We start from the raw sequence: 16,484 nt of genomic DNA, 5'->3' as shown, positions 1-16,484 counted from the left end.
ATAGCTTGATGCAACTGTAAGGATTGTGCACTAGTTCTCTGCATCCTTAAGCTCTCACATCAGCACAAAGTATTTCAGTCCCACACTTCCAAGACCACATTGCAAAACCTACCCTGCCTAGATGATTCTGAAGAGCGACTACAGCAAAAGTAATATGTTTTTTTTTTTCTTTTGACAGGTCAGTGTTGATCTCTCTCAGTGGGTGACTGGCAGTAAGAAAGGAGAGTTTCAGTTCAGTCAGAGGCACAGAGATGGAAGTACTCCTCTCCTGGAGCTGGCATCTGGCCTATATGCTGTATCAAGTCCATATTGTTTATTAAGAGCTAAAGGACTTTTTCACATTGGTGCCATTCAGGACGGAAACTCTTCTCACATGAATGACTGCTGTCATTTGTCCCCTCAGCACACCTTGACATTTTGCTGAGAGTGACGAAGAGAGGAAAGGCTTCTTCAACAACAGATGGAAACACATGGTTCAGGATGCCTAGGTGACAGGCAAAACACTGACACAAAGACACAAAGAAATACCCAGAAAAGTTTGGTGCTGTCATGTGCTACATGAGGTTCTGAAGCTCTGCAGCTTGTTTTTCTTGAGCAAGCACAACTTTTGGAAGATGATAATCCCAATTCATTTACAATTTGAGACTGTGGTACGACAATCTAGAGTGTGATTTTTTTCAGCATGTACTTTGTTACCGTAGAAGGCAAATGAGAAATAAGAACTATGGTGCTGCTAACTTCCAGCTTGAATAACAGTCATGAAGAACAGTATCTCACAGTAAGGTGAAGCCTTGAACTTTCTGTAGTACAATGTTTCCATACATTTTAAAGATCTTTGTCACAGCAATAACAAATTAGCTCTGCCCATCAAACCCCTGCCTTGGCTGGTCACATCACGCAGGCTGATTAGTTTCTCCTGTTTCAGACAAACCCATCCCTACTGCAGAGTATCTGTCACCTTCTCAAACTCTTGCTTTCAGACTAGAAACTATCCTTTTTCAGTGCCCTACATCAAAGCAAATACCATATTTTCTTGTTGTGTTTTCCATATACTCACATACAACTTACCTGAATGCAGGTATGGATTAATGCTTGTTAGTATTCTGCAGAGAATCCTGGCCTAACACCAGAACCTGATCTAATCCAATATTTATGATTATTATCCAATTGTGGATAGAGGGATCTACGTACCACAACAGGGACACATTCCAAACCTTCAGTTCCAGCTCACTACACAAGTAACACACTAAAGGGAATTCCAAGTGAAAACTGCTAAATATTTTGTAACTACTCAGCTAAGAACTGATGGATCAGACACCTGTCAAGCTGTGCCACCTTGTCACAGGCAGCAATAAGGAACTGAGGATGATTAAGATTCTCTGAACCTTTAGAACTCCCTCATGGTACTACTACAAGGAAGCACACAACATGTGTAATCCTGTACACTCCCACCCAGAAACAGCCTGATCTCATGCACACAGAATTCATATGGCTCTAGAAGAGAACATACACTGACATACACTGGGAGCAAATCTTATCTTCCATTTCACAGTTTGCTTTAGCCTTTCCAGCTACAAGGAAAAAAAATCCCACAACACTCCCCCCAGTCTATTCTGCAGTCCTGAAATTCTTCAGTTTTTGTTGAATGTGTAAACCCCAAAACTTAACATTTCACAAACAGAAATCCAACATTGCACATTTTCTTTTTTTAGAACCTCAATTCATGGTGCCGCCTTCTGGAAGCTTTTTGAGACAACAATACTGGTAAAAGGATGAGGGAGGAGAATTTATAAACTTGAGATGCATACATTTGCTTTCCCCTTATTTTGTACAAAATGCTTACAAAAGTTACAAGACCATTGATGCTGGGGAAACCTCTGAAAGCATGTCTTCACTGAAAGTAGGTTAGGTGCTTCCTTTAATCCTACACATACAACATCTCTCATCTAGGTTGAAAGGTACCTTAAATCAGCACTGATTTGCCTCATTGTGAGTATAACCAAGACAAAAGGTGACACTTCCACTCAGGCTGGTGATGACTGTACAATGAAAGAGTAAACTAAAGGATCCAAGTGCTAATGTCCTTCTAAAGATCCCTACTATTTGCTTTTGCAAAATCAAGACTAAAAGAGTTCTCCCATAATTCATTAGAAATTACAAACCTCTTACTACAAACATTGACCAGCTATGTACTCATAACTCTGTGGGCAAAAAGACAGCACTAGGAAAAACATGTTAACAAAAGTTGCTTTGCCTTGCAAACAAAGTAAAGCCAAAGAAAGCGTTCACACCTGGCTGTTAGTTACATGATCTTACACTGAGAAGGTACAAACTATGTACAATGCCTCTGAGAAGACTAACAATTATATTGATAAATGGTAAAGTTATGCTTAGTATTAATGACTGGAAGGCTATTTGTGGTTTTGACTGACAGGAAAATAAAAAGGGGAGAACAGAAAGTGTTACTTGCTCTTTACCTATTAAAGGATGGTCCTTTCTCACCCATCCCACTAGAAAGCTGCCTTTTTGCTTTCATTACCTCATCTTTCACACAGGCAATTTTTTTAACAAAAGAAGCATTTGTATGAACTTTCAGGGAGGAGAATTAAAATTAAAAAAATCTTCCTCATGATCTGTACTGAATTTATGTTAAAACAGGCCAGAGAATTTCATCATATTATTCTAGCTTCAGACCCAAGCTTTCTTGCTGACTAAAGCATCAGGTGCTTCCTGGGAAAGCACCAGGGCCTTATGTGAGGATTTTGTGCAACAGAGAGTCTACTACATCCCTTGATAAGCTGTTCCTATTTAATTGTATCATTAGAAAACCGCACCTTATTTCTAGTCTGAACTGATCTAGCTTCAGCTTTCAGACAAGAGAATCCCCTTAATCCAGCTGACAAAGAACCATCTAACTGTCAGATAGCTTTGCCTTGTCTAAGTACTTACAGACTTACCAGGTGGCCTCTACTGTCTGTTGATAAACTAAATAGATTGAGCTTCTTAAATTTTCCATTCCAAAGCTGATTATCCAGATCCCAAAATTTATGTAGATTTTCCTGAAATCTTTCCAGTTTTTCCAACACCTGATGTGTACATCAGAACTGGGATACAGTATTTCAGCAAAGCTGTATAAAAAGTTGTAGTATTTACCTCTCTCCTGCTCCCCCAGTCATGCAATTTCAGCTTTCAAGACTGCTTTGCACAGCAGGTGATACTTAAAACTAATCAACCCTCTTAAGGTAGTTCTTCCTAACCACAATAAATTCATAATGGATCATGACCAAATTCACTTCCGTTTGCTATAAAGAAAACATATGGGGTTTTTTTTAACCTCAATTGCATAAGCTCAAATTCGGTGCCTGTATTTTACAAGAGAAAAACTGCAGAGAAAAAGATTATGTTGCAATCACGTAATAGTTACCCAATTTAAAGCCACCTCTTTAAACTACTATTTCATTCAATAAACTCACCACTCCCAGTCTATTTTGCACTACGGCATTCTGACGCTCACTTGTACATTCACCTTTTCAGGTGCTGAGTGGCCACAGCACATTTTCTTTTCAGCAAAGTCCAATGGGCACAAAGAAATACTGCTTCAGGCTAGAGAAAGTGTTCTACCAGACAAAAGGCAGAGCTGCAGGCTAGTCATGGAGGATTTGCTAAGGTTATAAATCTACCCATGTAGTGAAAATTAATTGCCAGTTATAATCTTCAATTATTACTCTATTACCAGCTAGCTTCCCTTCTTATCTTGGTTGAAAAAAGAACTCAAATGAAATCATGAAGCATCTAAGATGACTATTTCCACAAACAGAAACAAAAAGCAAACTGACAAAAAAAAATCAAAATAGAGACTGTAAGATTACATCCTGTCCTATCGATATGTACATGGTCCCCACTGGCAGAAAGGCGAAGAAAAGAAGACAATGCTACTGACATTTTCACACAAAAGGAGCAAGCAACATAGCTTGTAAAGGGGTAACTTTAAAGTAATTTAAAAAATTATAGAAAAGCAATATACTAGTATTTAAGGTGACTTGCTAAAATATAGTGAAGGATTGTGCATTTTGCTATAAGAACTAGCCTATTGTCATAAGCTGTGGTTTGGGTAACTGTTCCTTGATAGAAAGAGTAACCCCAACAATATATTTTCAGACATGGTAGTCTTTGGCCACAGCTTAATTTTAATGAGCAGAATTTGGTGCCGATGTGAGTATCATCTTTTCTTGGAAATCAGTACACAGACTGCTAGTCAATGATGCTTGCCATGACCTCTCCCAGGGAAAGAAAGACAATGCTCTTTGACAATTTTGCCTTTTTTTGTTTGTAAATAAATACATTATATGTACTTGTATTCTCTCTGCCATCTAGAAATAATGTATCGTTCCTTCCCCTTCCTTTCCAAATTATTATGCAATAACATATTTCAGTGAGGACTGGATTACACACTGACAGTACACAGTAGGCTTTCAGTATTCTCTCATTTAATTCCAGTGTAGGTAGGATTAGGCTTTCAGCAGTAGCCATATTTGCATTCAAAGATGCCCCTGCCCCCTTTCAGTGACAAATGGATTAATTTCTGCACATAGGTGGTTAAATACTTCAGGCTTTTTTCAAATGAAAGGTGATCTATAAACATTATCAGTAGCCAACTGTTTATTCTCATGACCTCTTCCCACTCACTCGCTCCCTCTGCCTCTCCTTGCACTAATAGGTGGGATGGAGGCATGAATCACACTTCATACCCTTCCTCTGGATGTCCACACACTGTCCTGATTATTATTCAAAGCCGCTTTAATATGAACACTCTCAAACAACCTCATAATATTAAAATGAACAAGCTTTTAAAAGCACTTGTTCTGTGTATTGCTTTCATAGCACTCTATGCTTAAACACAGTACATCAGAAATCTGCCATGACAACCCCACACTCAAGGAGTTCTTCTCAAATAAATTCTAGTTTGGACACAATAAGCTACTCTAAGGTTGAAAATCCATTATAGAAGTCAAAGCTGCTTAGAATTGTGCATGTCATTTATCATCTGATCCTGTAATATACAAACAAATCAGCATAAGGGAACTAATATAGAAAGAGAAGTATGAAAGAATGACAAATGTTGCTGCATACATGTGTTAGTTTCTCTTCACTTTTTGTCTAGTATCAAAGCTAAGGCATCATTCAAGAGAACAGATAAGGTTGAAGCCTAATAAAAAAGGGAAAGTTTAAGGATTTGGAGAACAGAGGGCATGTTTAGGGAACAGAGTTAAGGAAGATCAAGATTTATCTTTCAATATATACATTATTTTTGCAGTCTGACAATTGCAATTAGCTTCTGTTTCCAGCTTGAGATAGTAAGGCAACATTAACAAAACAAAGGAAGTTTCTTTTTGCAAATAAACTGCTTTCACTAGAAATCTGCTCTGTACACTACTTGTCAGTGTGGTATGCTATCAGCTTCGATGCCTCCTTCCCTCACATCAACTAATTATTCTCTACCCCCTTCAACTTCCTCCTTCAAACAGCTGCCTGCATGAAATTTTTCACACTCATACACTGATTTTTATCTCACAACATACACTACTTATGGCTTTGTCCAAAGTAGATTGTAAGCTCTCTGAAATATAGACTATATCTTACTGCTTTTTAAAGCTGCCACATTTATGCAGGTTATATCATTTGTATGTGTTACATATCTCTTCAGGATTTTTCCCAAATAGATACTTAACAACAAAGAATTAAAATAAAAAAAAAAAACAAACCAACAGAACAACAAAACCCCGAACCCCTCACAAAAACTCACATTCAGGACAAACTCTTACCTTCCAGGAAAGCGATAAAGGTTTTACAATAACTTTGATTTACTAAAGAGCTTGGAAAACAGTCGGAATAGTGTCAGGTATCTTGAAAAGCTGGAAACAATAATAAATGCTATATAATAAAACTTGTGGCATTCCCCCTTTCAGCAATGCAGTCATTTTTTCTGATGAACAAGAAGTCCAAAAATATGTAAAGCCACATTACCTCTTTTAAAATCCGGATACGTACAAGGCTTGATAACGTTCACACCCAGTGTGCTGTGACTTATGAGAGGAGCTGAAGAAAACTTACACTGCACGTAAAATGTACAAAGACTCCATTAAAAGTGCTATACACAGCTCACCATAATTTCAAGAGCTGAAACATTTTCCTCTCATTTCTCCTTACATTTTTCCATAGCCATACATTCAGTTCCTCAGTATATTTGCCCAAGGTCTTCTAAAATCTTCTAAGAAGTAAAAAATGAAACAAAAGCATGAATACAGCTTTGAACTAGAAAACTTTATGATAGTGCACCCTAAATCCTGAGAGACCCTGAAGAGAAAATCTGAAGACTTTTTTCCTTTTTTTTCTTTTCTTAGTAACTCTGAAAGACAATGTGTACAGTAAACAGTTGGGATGATCAAACACTGATAACATACAGGGACAGGCAGGCAAGGTAAAGGATAAAACCTTCCAAGTCAAAGAATCAACTCAATCCTCTGTGCGTGAGCAACAACTCTTTACTGTAATGTTCTCCTCTTCCTCTTTCCTTACGCAGATGTTTTGATCTAGTAAAGAGATGTGAAAACCTGAAACTAACTTAAAACACTGAGAAGCCTACATCATGAATGACAGTCATTCCATGTAACACCTCATCAAGTCTTGCTTTCTCTGAAGAAAAAAGAAAAGCTGCCGTATCATAAATCACACCTGCCTGTAGCATGTGGACAGCCGCAAGCTTGCTTTGCCCCAAAAAGGCAACACATCCATGTTTAGAGCAGCACTGCACCTGAGCTCTGACAACACATCCCATGCAATGTGACATTAGTCGGGGCCCAGGCCATGATAATGTAATCCTAGGGACTTGACTCTGCTCTGGATGCAGGAAGCACATGTCAGTACCAGTACATGGCAGATCATGTAGACATATTATCTACTTATGACACATTGCAAAGATGAGAACTACAAAGCTAAAAAACCAGGAAGCAAACTGCTTTCATGCCCATCGAGTGACGTGATAGATATGGCCAGTCAGCAAAGCACAGAAGCATTCTGCTGCCACATCCATTGTCTATGCAGTCCTCTCTCTTTTGGAGAAAGGACAATATTCTCTGGATTTCTCCAAAATGCTGCTTTTCTTCAAGGCTCTGAACTTTCTTGAAGGCATGTTGTGGATTCATGCAGGGGGTTGTTAGAGAGCAGATTGTCAGCAGTCTTCTCTCCAGTAACCTCGAAAAGAATCTTCCACCTGAGAACCCGCCTCAGGCTGACCTAACATATACTGATTGGCATCAGTTTACTCTCAGATCTGCTTGTTATTCTCATTACATTATTTCCGATATGCAGGACTCCACTCTTTCACAGTGACACTGTATTTTTTACCCTTTTTATTTTCATGGTTTTTTGCTTCTCCCTCCCACAACTAGGTCCAACTCTACCCATCCTGAACCCATCTTCACTTTAAATATCCACTTCCTTCGCTTTATCACTGCCTGTCCTAGAATTTGCAGTGGAAAAGGAAACCAGTCTGGAAATGAGGTTATTGCATATTTTCTCTCTCTCTCCTGCTGCTTACTAAGCTGTGCCATTCCTCTGGTTGAGCTGAACCCACACCTGCAATTTCAGCCTTTCTTCCTCCTACTTTTGACTCACTCCTCAAACCTTTTCTCTTGTATCCATTTCTTCCTCCACAATAGAATGCAAATATTTATTCCAAGGCAAAGCCAGAAAACAGAATAATCATTTCACATTCTCTCTTCCCACTCTCTCTCTTCATAGCAGCTCTCCCTTTTTCCTTGTGCCATAGATACAAAACACATCTGTCCCACTCTCCACTTGCCTCACTCACATTTTCTCCTTGCATCTCCTTTCTCCTCTTGCTCTGAGGGAACAGCAGGACAATTGGTCTTTCCTGTGTTTGGAAATCTGACCTCTTGCTTCTCTATCTATGTTCTCTTTCTATCTTTCTTTCAACTCTAAGGTTCATATGAACTGTTTGATAACAAATTACACTTCTAATTTGTCCCTAACTTCATCCTGAACTCCCTTCAGCTGTCCCTTGCACTACACTAAAATTATTTTCACTAAAATGTCTAAAAGCCTTTTGCTATTGCTGTGACAAAACAAGTTAATTGTTTCTATCATCCACAACTCTCATGCATTTTTCATAAAAGTTAAATGCATTTCTCCTCTTGAAGCATTCATTTTCTTTTCCTGACTTCCACGACTCTAGTCTCTCCCGCTTCTCTTCCTCCCTGTACCAAATCCTTTCCAGGTCATAGGAAGGCTCCTTATTCCTCCTTTATCTTCTAGTAGGGCTCCATTGAGCTACATCTTTTGCCCATTCCCTTTTGTCTGAGAACTTCACCCACAAACTCAGCTCCTAAGGAGTCAGATCTCAAACAGAGCAGATTTGTCTAAACAAAAAAATCTCATCTTACCTTTCTGACACTTCATGTCACTAAGTAGCTGTCAGCTTTAGCTCAATACAGCTAGAATAAAATGTAAATCTCACGTCTCACACCCTCTTTTCTCCACCTCCTTTCCTGATCATTGTGGACAGTATCATCACATTGCCCACCATTCAAATATGAAATACTATGTCATCTTTGACAAAGACTTATCTTCATCTGTTCATTCAGGCTATGTCTCTAGATTATTCCCTGTCTTGTATCCTTAGTCTTTTAAAGCCTTCTCTAAAGATCTTCAAAGATACAGGCTTACTTGGGCCTTCACCTCACATTAGTTACTAACATTTTTTTTTAATTTTTCTTCTTAACAAACATTATCCTTCTTGTTCACACTGTTCCAAGTCACATATGTACACCAATATTGTCATATGGATCTACCATTATTGCCCCTGCATTCTCCTGTGCACAATCCTCCACTCCAAACACAGAGGGTGACTCATCTTCGCTTTCCAGGCTCCTCTGTCTTACCTACACAATCCTGTCCACATCCTGCCTGCTGTCACACAATTTGCTCACGTTTCTAGTTGGCTCATGATGTCAGTATCCATTTATTAAGCTTTTAACAACCAGTCCATATTTTCATTCAGGCCAACTTCCACCCTTGCGTAAGGATACTTTCCAAGCTCTTGCAAAACTACTTCACTGCCCTTTGAACATCACCTTAAAGGTCTCCTTGCCACAGTTCTAAGAAAGCCACTTTCATTCAGGCTGAAGTCTACCACCTTAGTTGTTGAGCAACTACGTGCTTTTATTTGTCAATAACAAAACTCCTGCTTTGTCATATATTAAAAAATTAGTTCTCTGCAGCACAATTTCACAACGCACACATACAGAGACCCTTCCTCCCTGCACAGGTATCCTGCATCGGAGTGTCCAGTCTGATGGGGTTGCTAGGCATTAGGATCACACAAATAACAACAGTGCCTCTCTCATCATGAGAGTAACAGATGAATTATATTGATCCAGATCCTTGTCCTCTGACTGTCTCCATTATCAGCTCCAAACAAACAAGATTTTGGCTCTGTCAGCGGTTGTTGTGGTGGCATGAGTCCAACAAACTTTTCAGATTTAAATCATCAGTAGCATCCTGTCTCAATGGGACATAACTAAGAGCAGCTTAAAAAATAACTGGATATACTAACTACCACCAGATAATCTATCTAATCTGGAGAATCACAAGCAGCCAGCCTGAATGTCACCTGAGGACAGAATACTTATCAGAGATTCAAAACTGAACACATATGTGATGATTTACACTTCTGTATATCTCTGCTTCCTTTCTGGCCATTTCATCTTAAAACAATCACAAGCTGAAGTCACCTTATTCTGTCACTGGAGAGGTCCAGTCCCATCCTGTTTTGTCTTGCTAGAGAAGACATTTTTGATCCACCAAACTTGTCAACAACTATTACTGATACCACGTTAGCAATGTTCAATTGAAATATGACTTTGAAATCTCAGTCTACCTACCCCTTACATCTAGCCCCCTGGAGCAGGAAAAGGAAGAGAAAGAATGACTGGACAGAAAACATCACTGTATGTTAGACAAATACTATAAACAAAACAAAGACGAAAGCACAGCAAAGATCACCACACAGGATCAAACCACATGAACTCTTCCCCTTTGTCAGTCATTCTTACATCTTGATGTTACTTCATCAGTCACTCTTCTGTCTCTTCTGTTGAACACCTGCTCCAAGGGAACGGAAAGGGAAGCAGGCCCTTGTGTACTGTACACAGCTCTGTCACAATACAACTGCTTCCGTTTATGGAAGCCTGGGGACTAAATGAAACTGCACTAGATGTCCACTGGTATCAGCAGTTGTGTAGAACCTGTAACTCCTGTCTTCAAGTTCTTTGCTACTTCTGGCAGATGCTCTTTCTGACCTGGGAAAACTCCACTTCTTTCTCGCCTACAGGTTTTATAAATATGTGCACAGAGAAACAAAAAAAGACCAAATAATTTGAATCTCTGTCAAAAATATAGATAGAGAGATACGTCAGGCTTAAGGACTGTAATTATTAATATAGCTTAGCAAAATACAAAAGGAAATTGCTGAATACTAAACATAACATTTCATGAAGACATCTCTATTTCTATTGAGTACAAGACCAAGAGCAATCAGAAAATCCTCTTCTCCAGCACCATCAGTGGCTTTCAAGTACAACCTTTAGTAAGCCATACAACAAGTTACTAAGACAAAACCACTCCATTAATGAACAACACTCAACCGTAGATAGGGATACAAAACAGAAAAAGAGAAATTATGCATGCAATAGTTGGTTCTCCTGTGCCCCATGTCAGTCTTAAGTAACTGTGCTGGATTCTGTCTCCAATTTGAGTCAGCTTAGACAGCTGCACAGCACTACGATTAAAAACTGCATCGTTTTACCCACATAGCATCTTTCTCATCCAGCAAGAGAACCATGCGTCTTCTTGCTACAGACTTGCTGAGAGATCTCTGTCAAACACCCTTACTGCATCTGCCCCAGGATTTTTGGCATATACACTACTTAAAGACACTAGTTCCACCTGGCATCTTGCACCATTAACTTCTGAATCAGCTATTTCAAGGACAAGCTGAAGAACCTCTGCACCAAGTTGAACTTGGAAGCCAGAAAGATCCCATAACTTAATCCATGCCCATATAAACTGAAAATCTTTCTTGTTAGTTATTCCAAAATAGCACTTAATAACAAGTTATCACGTCACTCATATAACCTTATGGTACAGTTAACTCTTTAAGAAACACTCACACTGATATCCTATTTTTACTGAAGGCAATCTTTGTTAGTAATGCATGCGGTGTTATAGATCTAATCTTTCACTAGGATTAACAGAAACTTACACTTTCTGCCTACAGGACTCCTGTGATCCACAAATTAAACAAAATGTGACTTGAAACCTGTTTTCTATAGGACTTTCCATTGCTTCCATATTATACACCTCAGTCTTAGTTAAATAGCTAATAATTTTTTATCCCAAAGGTGGAACAGAACCTAATAATGTCTTAATTTTCAATTAAATAGAACAAAATGCCCATTTCAAGGAAATTACTCCATTTCACAGTGGAAATGCTTCAACTCTTGTGTAGTCTATTTTTTTAAACATGGAAACCTACATTTAATCTATAAACTACCCACTACACATAGAGGCAGATCAACAAGAAAACACACGTGTTTTTGTATCTCGGTCAAAATTAGATACAGGAATTCATTTTGCTTTCTGTAGTGGTAACAGGGCTTGGGATACATTGTAGTAAAACATCACTTCCCTTCTTCTGAAGTCTGGTTATAATTTACATCAAGTACAAGGAACGTTAGAGACAGATCCTTAGTGACAGTGCTGCCAGCTGACAAAAAATGACACAGTTTGCCCACTGGCAACCAAAAGAGGTACCTTAAGCCACAGGAGATCTAACTGCTTCAGAGTAACTATGGCAAAAATACTGGGAGAAATATCACCTGAAAGCCATCAAGATATGTGCCACCTAACAAAACAACAATTTTTAAAGCTGTCATTGACAGAACAACAGTTTCAAAACAATCAAAATCCTGATTCAAAACACAGAATGTCTGATCAGAGAGCCTTACCATTACTCCACTGTTTTTATCCAGTGTGTGGGCAGATGAACTAAAGGACAGGTTTCAAAAAATAACTATGTAACTATGAGGATAACTACAATTCTGACTAAATTTCTGGGCATTATCATACATAATGTTTCATTCTTCCTCTGTCACCATTCCTCGAGACACATTACATGAGGTGACAGTCACAACCAGGAGCCACGCCACCCCCCTGCAGAAGCTGTCCATAGGGAAAAAAAATACTGAAGTCAGACATTATATACTGAACTGATCAGGCATTTAAACACCAGAATGCACACCAGAATTCAACCCCCTGCTGTCATTTCTCATCCTAAAGAAAACACTCATGGGGATCTTTGCTAACTACTCTTATTCCCAGCAGAAGACTAAGAATGGTAATAAAAAGTTTCTCTCAACAACGGCCACCGTTTTGTACCTTGCGAATTCTCAGCTCTTTTACTCATTGATCTCCACTTGAACACTACATCTGTTTAAGAACAAGAAGACCTTACGAATTTACAGGGAAGAGAAATAAAAAATAAACAACATTCACACCTCTCTTTTACGCACTGCAAAAACAAAAGCAACCCTACGTCAATTACTTCGTCTCTTTCTTTTGGAGTATGTCTTTAAAACCTTTTGATATTTTTCTTACCCTCTCAGCCCTTTCCAGCCTTCCCTACCACCACAAAAAGGTGAAAGATGGAGGCAAAGATCAAGAAACAAGAATGTTTCATCCTAAATTTTTGTTTTATATGTTTTTAAAGGAGACAAACAGCACCACTGGCAAACCAGTAATAAAAAAAATAAACAACAATTAAAAAAAAATCAACTCCAATTTCTATGCTTACATTAACCAACTGTTATCATCTTCTCTTCTTTCACAATCTCCTTGTAAATAGTTCTAGTTCTCTTCCTCTTGCATTTAATAAAGTAGAATGTTGTATGCTACATCCTTTTTTTCCTACAGAAGTGTTCACTACCACCATCTAAGCTTCTTCTTACTTTGCCATGAAGAATGACAGAATCGTCAAGATATTTTTCTGAAGAATAAAGAGAAAATAATGAAAGCAAAACTAATCAGTACCTCTTTAATTTTGTTCTGATGTTGCCAAAGGATTTCTCAAAAAGCTTTCCATCAGATATTTATGTGGGAAGTCAAAATAAGAAAAATACGTTGTAAACAATTAGCCAATAGATTTAAAACTCCAGTTTGCATGTGTAATCATCAAGTTAAAACGGTCAACTTTGAGGCTACACAATAATGATAGAAAGTCTCTAGTTTTAACATGACATCAGGAAACCAGATTTTTCTACGTAACATCCTTGATATTAGACAATAACTAGTCAGTATGGTTCCTGAGACAAAACACACACATCATCAGATTGCAACCTCAATAACACAAACTCACTGAACTGAGAAACTGAAGTTGACTATGACACCAAGTACCCAGATACATATCTAAAAACCCACAAGTCACGTTTAACCCTGCTGTAGTTTACAAAGATACAAAGGATATCTTTCACTCCTTTACAGCTTGTGCCTACCTAGAAATACTCACAATACTTAACGTTTGCACATTTACTACACTGATTATTAATAGTTCCGAATGTAAAACCAAAAAATCTCATCCCTATATTATTTTCTTAAATACTGTAAAACATATGCCTCCAAAATGAACCTGGAATCAGTGACAGGTTACAGCTGATAATAAAGGATCCCTGTATCTATCCCAGGCGTACAGTTACTATGCCTTTTTACAGGCCACAAATTGTCAAATAAATGCAGACTCCTTTCACTATTCATGCTATCTACAACAAAATCTTCAATTCTTCAAATATGCCATTCAACTTTGTAAAATTTTACATACATTCTAAATGCTGCTCCAATTCTGACAACCCCTCTTTTAGCTAAGCCGGTTGGTTGGCAGTGATTTGTCAGATAAGTTACACAATACTGTTTCTATTTCCTGATTAGATAAGCAGATAAGGGTTTTTTTTTTTTCTGGCACAAACGTTTATGCATAAAATTTTTCATTTTCTGTTAACACTTGCAACTTTGTAATCCCCTCTCCGCAAAACTACATGCCAGTAAAAGTCAACTGTGGACATTTACTAAAAGAAAACACAAAGTATTAGTATGCAAAAAGCAATTCCCTCTACAAGGCTGAACAAATGTTCAGGAAATTTCTCTTCCTCTGTGATGGCTACGTATACACTGGGAGCAATGTTTCTACATCTTTGCTTTTGTCCTAAAGATGGGGCACAGGGGGCACACGGCCTTGGAGCACCTCCTGTGCTAGAAATGAAGAGCACAGCTAGACTTCGACCGTTTTGCCCAGGGATTTGCTAAGAAGTATCAATCACTTCAGCAGCTGGAGACTGCAAGGTGTTTCTCCCACTGCCATGGGGGATGTTGCCTCCCAGGTTCCCACCTGGGTCAGGAAGAGGAGGAGGAGCAGCCCACCACTCTAAACAGTACACAACCAGAAAGCAGGCAACAGCGCAGGGTTGCACCTCTACCTGGAGGCACTTTTTGACCTCTGACATAATTTTTTTCTACAAAATCAAAGTGAAACACCTTGTTGTGGAGGAGATTATCATCTTCCCACCCCTTCCCCTCACTATGTTCTCCACACAGTTTCACTAGCCTAAAAAGACTTACATGACTTAACTGCTTACAAGGGAATGGCCACGTAAATCTGGTTGTATTGACTAAAGTTGACAAAACAGAGACAAATGTTACAAGAAGTGAATGTGGTGATATCAGATTTTACACTATCTATACCAGACAGGACAGAAATTTTTGATATGTAAAGTCCTGTCCATCAATCATTCCCCAGGTACCTTACACAACTACAGTCTGATTTTTCCAAGACATGGTTTACAATCTCCTGGCACCACAAATGCCATACAGAGGCCTACTCAAATAGGTAGGACCGCAAATTAAAATGACTTGGGCTTGGTATTGAGACCTACTGTGACCATAACCATGCATATGAACAAAGAAGTCAAAAAAAGTCAACATGTCACATGACAGATGTGTGCGAGATCAGAATAAGCGCAGAAGCATTTCTGGAAGTACATGAGCAATGTTTTCTGCAAGCCAATCTAACTCTTCAAATTCTTCCCCACCTTCATTAATAAGGATGGTGAGGCTCAAGGAAGGTTTACAGTGGGTGTTCAGACACACAGATGGGTGTGGTGAAAACACCTGTATTAACAGACTGCTTAAACGAACACAGTAGAAATATTTCAACACATACTAATTTATTCAAACTTTGTGAAAGTTCTTTCTAAGTGATCCAAGGCAAGTTGCTACTTGGAAGCAAAAAAAAAATTCCTAAAGCTTTTTCTTTTCTAAGTATAACAGTAAGGTTTGTTTTTTTAAAAGTCCTATAAAAGCTAATGAGTGCTTCACACCTGTCACTACCCGAATGTCAGCAATGACATTACACTTTGTTTGAAAATAATTTCTTCCGGAGAGTGAGTTTAAAGAGAGATCCTTTGATGGAGTTTGTAACCCCTCCAAAAACAAAGAATAAGAGACTACAGAGCTGCTAATCTAACCTGAATCATTCTAGGAACCAACATGCATATTACATATGACTAAGGAGTAGGAATACGTTTCTATCTTTATGTTTCTAGTAAACTTATAATAAGAATTTACATTCAAAGACTTCTAGGTGCAAAACACCTTATTTCCACAAATTAAGCTCCTTATGAAGGCCAACCTCCAGTAGCATGATTTTTGTTTGATTACTTCTGAATCAAACATACAATGAACATTACGGATATAGGTACAAAATGTTTGAGCCTTGAACCAAAAGGTAAAAACCTATAAATATGCTATGTGACAACCCCAGTTCTGCCTCTAACTTGTTTTTGGACTGGCAAAATATAGGTTCAAGCTCGAAAGAATCAAGACAGGAACACAACCAAGCTTGGCATCTCCATAAAGGTATTTCAGAAGGGTGGTTTTCTGGCATTGTCAACAACTTTATTTGATGCGCGCTCCATGCAGTTCTATAGTATCACACAAATCTGTGTTTGGCTGATTAATTCATTCTTTTTTCAAGAGCTTGTTTAGAAAACATAATATTCCTTTAAGCTGCCAAGATGCTCAAAATTAAACGCACGTGTAATGACAACTATAACATAATGAGAAACTTAACATCATTTCGGAATATGTATTACGACATTACAGGTAACAGCAGGATTTATCTCAGCATTGGTAAGTCATACCAAAATTTCACTATGATGGGACCATTCACTATGGACTGATTTCACAAGAAATATTTCTCATGACAGAAAGGTTGTAGATGCATACCGCTTTCTTAACAGAACAGAAGCAAACAGAAAGCTACACGAAAATATCTCCCAAACCATTTCAGTAGTTGCATT

At 38.4% G+C, this 16,484-nt stretch overlaps 1 protein-coding gene across 3 annotated transcripts in view; it reads right to left on the bottom strand.

Moving 5' to 3' along the window:
- ATXN7L1 (ataxin 7 like 1) overlaps positions 1-16,484 on the bottom strand; it is a 115,314-nt gene that overhangs the window by 97,208 nt on the left and 1,622 nt on the right. The gene's annotated exons all lie outside the window — the stretch shown is intronic.

This window comes from Colius striatus, chromosome 1 (genome assembly GCF_028858725.1).
Source record: "Colius striatus isolate bColStr4 chromosome 1, bColStr4.1.hap1, whole genome shotgun sequence".
Classification (NCBI taxonomy): domain Eukaryota; kingdom Metazoa; phylum Chordata; class Aves; order Coliiformes; family Coliidae; genus Colius; species Colius striatus.
Note: the sequence above shows the minus strand (reverse complement) of the source record. Positions and strands in the feature narration are given on the sequence as shown.